This window comes from Ammospiza nelsoni, chromosome Z (assembly GCF_027579445.1).
Source record: "Ammospiza nelsoni isolate bAmmNel1 chromosome Z, bAmmNel1.pri, whole genome shotgun sequence".
NCBI classification, from domain to species: Eukaryota; Metazoa; Chordata; class Aves; order Passeriformes; family Passerellidae; genus Ammospiza; species Ammospiza nelsoni.
In genome coordinates this window covers 57534319-57541504 of record NC_080669.1, presented here as the reverse complement: position 1 = coordinate 57541504, position 7186 = coordinate 57534319, and positions in this window count along the sequence as shown.

Genomic DNA, 7186 nt, shown 5'->3' with positions numbered 1-7186 from the left:
GCCTTGCACTTCTCCTGAGGTTCCTTGCAATTGGTTAAGGATTGTGTCCTCCCCTTGCACTCTCCCCATATATAAGTTGATGTAAGGCTGTGTTCAGTCCTTTTTAATTCCTGACGGTTTTTGGGAATAAGCTTTCTTGAGAAACCATATGAAAGGTCCTTCCCAGTTCTTTACTCTGATCCTAGGCGCGGATACAGCCAGTGCTGTCGAGAGCTGCCTCGCTGCTGTGGCATTGAGCAGCCCAGCTCTACAGCCGCCTGAAGTGATACAGGTCAGGATGGCCAATCTCAGTGCAGTCTGGGAAAGGGCTAGCTGGAAATTCACCCAGCACTCACATCAATCTCACACTTCATTTTTTTGTTTGTTCTTCTTTGAGGTGTTCTTTGTTAATCTTTCATTTCTGTCTTTTTCTGTCTACATTTGCTTGTCCCATTGGGAGAATTTGGAGAAGTTTGGCAAAACACCAGCTTTTTTTCTTGTCCCCTTAGTCATCCCCTAAATTTACAGCCTAATGAAGCACAGATGCATTCTATTTTCTAAGGTATAAGTTTCTAACATGAAATCAGGTACTAAATTGCAAAAATATCTAGTAAGTGGGGAAACTATATAATTGAGTGACTGTCACTCTGTCAGAAAGTTCTGCTTTTGAAAAGCATTTCTCTGTGATTACCTCTGATCTGGCCATCCTTGTGCTCCTAAAGTCCATACAAAGGAAAATGGTCTGAGTTAGTAACCAGTGAGTTACCCCGTGTTGTAACTCAGATCTTAGACATGTCTGTTTCAAACTGTCTCTTGGTTCTGTGTTTCAACCTGATGTGGACATCAAGTATTTGGCAGCATCACTGAAGAGCTTTCAAAAACTGTGAAATCTTAAATTTGTATGAAAGCTGCAGTTTAGAGAGCTAGATATTCAGAAAGTTTTGTGCTAAATTGATTATAGAAGAATGGTCAGTTATAGTGAAACTTTGATTTTAGAGAAGTCAGGAACTAGAGTGTGCTCATTCCCTCAGGAAGCAATAAAAAAATGAAATTCAAGAAATATTTAACTCCTGTATGTACCTTTGAAATTACTAAATATGATATATCCCTTATTAGACGTATATTCAAGTTAATCCACCATTAATGAACTGATGCATTTATGTGACGTTAAATACCAGAAACTCCAAATGAAAAGCTTTGCAGTGACAAGTGAGAAGAAACCTCAAGATTTAGACAACAGCAGGATCCAGCCTATAGGAAAGAAAATGTGCAGCAGAAGGAGTATCTACTTGTAGTAACCTGAGTACAGCTCAACAGTAGCAGCCAAGGCAACATCATTAAACGTAACCACAGTAGCTAAAAGCTGAGATGATGCAACACAGCCGCTGTTTCAGTCACACTAGTGCCTTTTGACTGCCTGTAGGCATGAACTAAAAGATAATGGAACAGATCAGGAATTTCTTAAATAGCTTGTTACCTGTATTGACAGTATGACTGTCATCCCATGTCCTTCATCAGCCATCAAGGAATGATGCCTACAGCATGTGTGGCCTGGAGTACAATACAGAACTGCCTCTGTATAGGAATACATTGTGAAATTTAGTGCCTAAAGTTAAAATCCGTGTATTTAAGAGAAAATTATGGAACCCCCCCCCTTTATATTCAGAAAGCATAATTACTTCCCTTAAAAATAAACATAATGCAGTCGATACGTTCTGTGATCCCTAGGTACAAAGAATAATTCACTCATTTAGTGACTTGTTCTCAGTATGTTTCTACTATATGTTTCTACAGTAGAAAATACATATGATATGAAACAGAACTACATCAAGATGGAATTTTGTGAGATGCAAAGTCACAAGCAAGGTCAAAACATATCTCATAATTTTGTCCTTCTAAGACTCTACTGAGTTACTTAGTTATCAACTGAAAAAAAGATACAACAGAATTAAAAAACATATTTGTTGATGTCCAACAATCTTGGTGCTACCATTGCTTTTTCAGGCTGGAGCAGACATACACAGATTTGCCTTCTTAAAGATTTAAAAGCTGGTGGTTAATGACATTAATCGTTACGTAATAGTCATTATTTAGTTAAAAGAAAAAAAATTCTTTTTGTAGGAATGATTTTGACTAAGTCTAAAAATCAGTTACATAAAATGCTGAAATCTAGGGAAGATTCATCTCCCCCCCCCCCCCCCCCCCCCCCCCCCCCCCCCCCTAGTAATGGTTGTGGAGATGAGAAAAGCCTGACTGGAATAGCCAGAAGAAAAGCACATAAAATTGAAAGAAGGACCTGGGGAAAAAAAATTCATGGATGTACCCAGAGTGAAAAATACAGATGTACTTTCAATCAAAAGTACTTGAGAATTTATGCCACAATTTGGTTGAAAGTTTGCTACTTTTTTATTATTATTTTTCTGTAAAACCAAAATGTTTCATTTCAAACACGTTCAAATGAAATGTCTTTATGGGGATACTATGAACTATGCTCATTAAATTTTAAAGGTAAAAACACAGAATAAAAGTTCCATTTCTTCTTTTCTTTCTTTCTTTCTTTCTTTCTTTCTTTCTTTTTCTTTCTTTCTTTCTTTCTTTCTTTCTTTCTTTCTTTCTTTCTTTCTTTCTTTCTTTCTTTCTTTCTCTCTCTCTTTCTCTCTTTCTCTCTTTCTCTCTTACTTTCTTTCTCTCTTTCTTTCTTTCTTTCTTTCTTTCTTTCTTTCTTTCTTTCTTTCTTTCTTTCTTTCTTTCTTTCTTTCTTTCTTTCTTTCTTTCTTTCTTTCTTTCTTTCTTTCTTTCTTTCTTCCTTCCTTCCTTCCTTCACTTCCTTCCGACACTTCCTTCCGACACTTCCTTCCGACACTTCCTTCCGACACTTCCTTCCGACACTTCCTTCCGACACTTCCTTCCGACACTTCCTTCCGACACTTCTTTCCTTCCTTCCTTCCGACACTTCCTTCCTTCCGACACTTCCTTCCGACACTTCCTTCCGACACTTCTTTCCTTCCTTCCGACACTTCCTTCCTTCCGACACTTCCTTCCATTCGACATTTCCTTCCGACACTTCCTTCAGACACTGCCTTCCGACACTTCCTTCCGACACTTCATTCCAACACTGCCTTCCGAAACTTCCTTCCGACACTTCCTTACTTCCGACACTTCCTTCCTTCCGACACTTCCTTCCGACACTTCCTTCCGACACTTCCTTCCTTCCGACACTTCCTTCCTTCCGACACGTCCTTCCGACACTTCCCTCCGACACTTCCTTCCGACATTTCCTTCCTTCCGACACTTCCTTCCTTCCGACAATTCCTTCTTTCCGACAATTCCTTTCTTTCCGACGCTTACTTCCTTCCTTACGACACTTCCTTCCTTCTTTCCTCCCTCCCTCCCTTCCTTCCTCCCTTCCTTCCTTCCTTCCTTCCTTCCTTCCTTCCGACACTTGCGACACTTCCGACACTTCCGACACTTCCGACACTTCCTTCCTTCCTTCGGACACTTCCTTCCGACACTTCCTTCCGACACTTCCTTCCGACACTTCCTTCCGACACTTCCTTCCTTCCTTCCGACACTTCCTTCCGACACTTCCTTCCGACACTTCCTTCCTTCATTCCAACACTTCCTTCCGACACTCCCTTCCTTCCTTCCTTCTTTCCTTCCTTCCTTCCTTCCTTCCTTCCTTCCTTCCTTCCTTCCTTCCTTCCTTCCTTCCTTCCTTCCTTCCTTCCTTCCTTCCTTCCTTCCTTCCTTCCTTCCTTCCTTCCTTCCTTCCTTCCTTCCTTCCTTCCTTCCTTCCTTCCTTCCTTCCTTCCTTCCGACACTACCTTCCGACACTTCCTTCCGACACTTCCTTCCGACACTTCCTTCCGACACTTCCTTCCGACACTTCCTTCCGACACTTCCTTCCGACACTTCCTTCCTTCCTTCCGACACTTCCTCCTGACAATTCCTTCCGACACTTCCTTCCTTCCTTCCTTCCTTCCTTCCTTCCTTCCTTCCTTCCGACACTTCCTTCCTTCCGACACTTCCTTCCGACACTTCCTTCCGACACTTCCTTCCGACACTTCCTTCCGACACTTCCTTCCGACACTTCATTCCAACACTGCCTACTGAAACTTCCTTCCGACACTTCCTTACTTCCGACACTTCCTTACTTCCGACACTTCCTTCCGACAATTCCTTCTTTCCGACACATCCTTCCTGCCTTCCGACACTTCCTTCCTCCCTTCCTTCCTTCCTTCCTTCCTTCCTTCCTTCCTTCCTTCCTTCCTTCCTTCCTTCCTTCCGACACTTCCTTCCGACATTTCCTTCCGACACTTCCTTCCTTCCGACACTTCCTTCCTTCCTTCCGACACTTTCTTCCTTCCTTCCGACACTTCCTTCCGACACTTCCTTCCTTCCGACACTTCCTTCCATCCAACATTTCCTTCCGACACTTCCTTCGGACACTGCCTTCCGACATTTCATTCCGACACTTCATTCCAACACTGCCTTCCGACACTTCCTTCCGACACTTCCTTCCTTCCGAAACTTCCTTCCTTCCGACAATTCCTTCTTTCCGACACTTCCTTCCTGCCTTCCGACACATCCTTCCATCCTTTCTTCCTTCCTCCCTTCCTCCCTTTCTTCCTTCCTTCCTTCCTTCCTTTCTTCCTTCCTTCCTTCCTTCCTTCCTTCCTTCCTTCCTTCCTTCCTTCCTTCCTTCCGACACTTCCTTCCGACACTTCCTTCCGACACTTCCTTCCGACACTTCCTTCCGACACTTCCTTCCTTCCGACCCTTCCTTCCTTCCGACACTTCCTTCCTTCCGACACTTCCTTCCTTCCTTCCTTCCGACACTTCCTTCCTTCCTTCCGACACTTCCTTCCGACACTTGCTTCTGACACTTCCTTCTGACACTTCCTTCCGACACGTCCTTCCGACACTTCCTTCCGCGATTTCCTTCCTTCCGACACTTCCTTCCTTCCGACAATTCCTCCTTCCGACACTTCCTTCCTTCCTTCCGACACTTCCTTCCTTCCGACACTTCCTTCCATCCGACATTTCCTTCCGACAATTCCTTCGGACACTGCCTTCCGACACTTCCTTCCGACACTTCCTTCCGAAACTTCCTTCCTTCCTTCCTTCCTTCCTTCCTTCCTTCCTTCCTTCCTTCCTTCCTTCCTTCCGACACTTCCTTCCTTCCGACACTTCCTTCCTTCCGACACTTCCTTCCTTCCGACACTTCCTTCCGACACTTCCGTCCAACACTTCCTTCCGACACTTCCTTACGACACTTCCTTGCGAAACTTCCTTACGACACTTCCTTACTTCCGACACTTCCTTCCTTCCGACACTTCCTTACTTCCGACACTTCCTTCCGACACTTCCTTACTTCCGACACTTCCTTCCTTCCGACACTTCCTTCCGACACTTCCTTCCGACACTTCCGACACTTCATTCCGCCAATTCCTTCCTTCCGACGCTTAATTCCTTCCTTACGACACTTCTTCCTTCCTTCCTTCCTTCCTTCCTTCCTTCCTTCCTTCCTTCCTTCCTTCCTTCCTTCCTTCCTTCCTTCCTTCCTTCCTTCCTTCCTTCCTTCCTTCCTTCCTTCCTTCCTTCCTTCCTTCCTTCCTTCCTTCCTTCCTTCCTTCCTTCCCTCCTTCCCTCCTTCCCTCCTTCCTTCCGACACTTCCTTCCGACACTTCCTTCCGACACTTCCTTCCGACTCTTCCTTCCGACACTTCCTTACTTCCGACACTTCCTTCCTTCCGACACTTCCTTCCTTCCTTCCTTCCGACACTTCCTTCCTTCCTTCCGACACTTCCTTCCGACACTTGCTTCTGACACTTCCTTCTGACACTTCCTTCCGACACGTCCTTCCGACACTTCCTTCCGCGATTTCCTTCCTTCCGACACTTCCTTCCTTCCGACAATTCCTCCTTCCGACACTTCCTTCCTTCCTTCCGACACTTCCTTCCTTCCGACACTTCCTTCCATCCGACATTTCCTTCCGACAATTCCTTCGGACACTGCCTTCCGACACTTCCTTCCGACACTTCCTTCCGAAACTTCCTTCCTTCCTTCCTTCCTTCCTTCCTTCCTTCCTTCCTTCCTTCCTTCCTTCCTTCCTTCCTTCCTTCCTTCCTTCCTTCCGACACTACCTTCCGACACTTCCTTCCGACACTTCCTTCCGACACTTCCTTCCGACACTTCCTTCCGACACTTCCTTCCGACACTTCCTTCCGACACTTCCTTCCTTCCTTCCGACACTTCCTCCTGACAATTCCTTCCGACACTTCCTTCCTTCCTTCCTTCCTTCCTTCCTTCCTTCCTTCCTTCCGACACTTCCTTCCTTCCGACACTTCCTTCCGACACTTCCTTCCGACACCTTCCTTCCGACACTTCCTTCCGACACTTCCTTCCGACACTTCATTCCAACACTGCCTACTGAAACTTCCTTCCGACACTTCCTTACTTCCGACACTTCCTTACTTCCGACACTTCCTTCCGACAATTCCTTCTTTCCGACACATCCTTCCTGCCTTCCGACACTTCCTTCCTCCCTTCCTTCCTTCCTTCCTTCCGACACTACCTTCCTTCCTTCCTTCCGACACTTCCTTCCGACATTTCCTTCCGACACTTCCTTCCTTCCGACACTTCCTTCCTTCCTTCCGACACTTTCTTCCTTCCTTCCGACACTTCCTTCCGACACTTCCTTCCTTCCGACACTTCCTTCCATCCAACATTTCCTTCCGACACTTCCTTCGGACACTGCCTTCCGACATTTCATTCCGACACTTCATTCCAACACTGCCTTCCGACACTTCCTTCCGACACTTCCTTCCTTCCGAAACTTCCTTCCTTCCGACAATTCCTTCTTTCCGACACTTCCTTCCTGCCTTCCGACACATCCTTCCATCCTTTCTTCCTTCCTCCCTTCCTCCCTTTCTTCCTTCCTTCCTTCCTTCCTTTCTTCCTTCCTTCCTTCCTTCCTTCCTTCCTTCCTTCCTTCCTTCCTTCCTTCCTTCCTTCCTTCCTTCCTTCCTTCCGACACTTCCTTCCGACACTTCCTTCCGACACTTCCTTCCGACACTTCCTTCCGACACTTCCTTCCTTCCGACCCTTCCTTCCTTCCGACACTTCCTTCCTTCCGACACTTCCTTCCTTCCTTCCTTCCGACACTTCCTTCCTTCCTTCCGACACTTCCTTCCGACACTTGCTT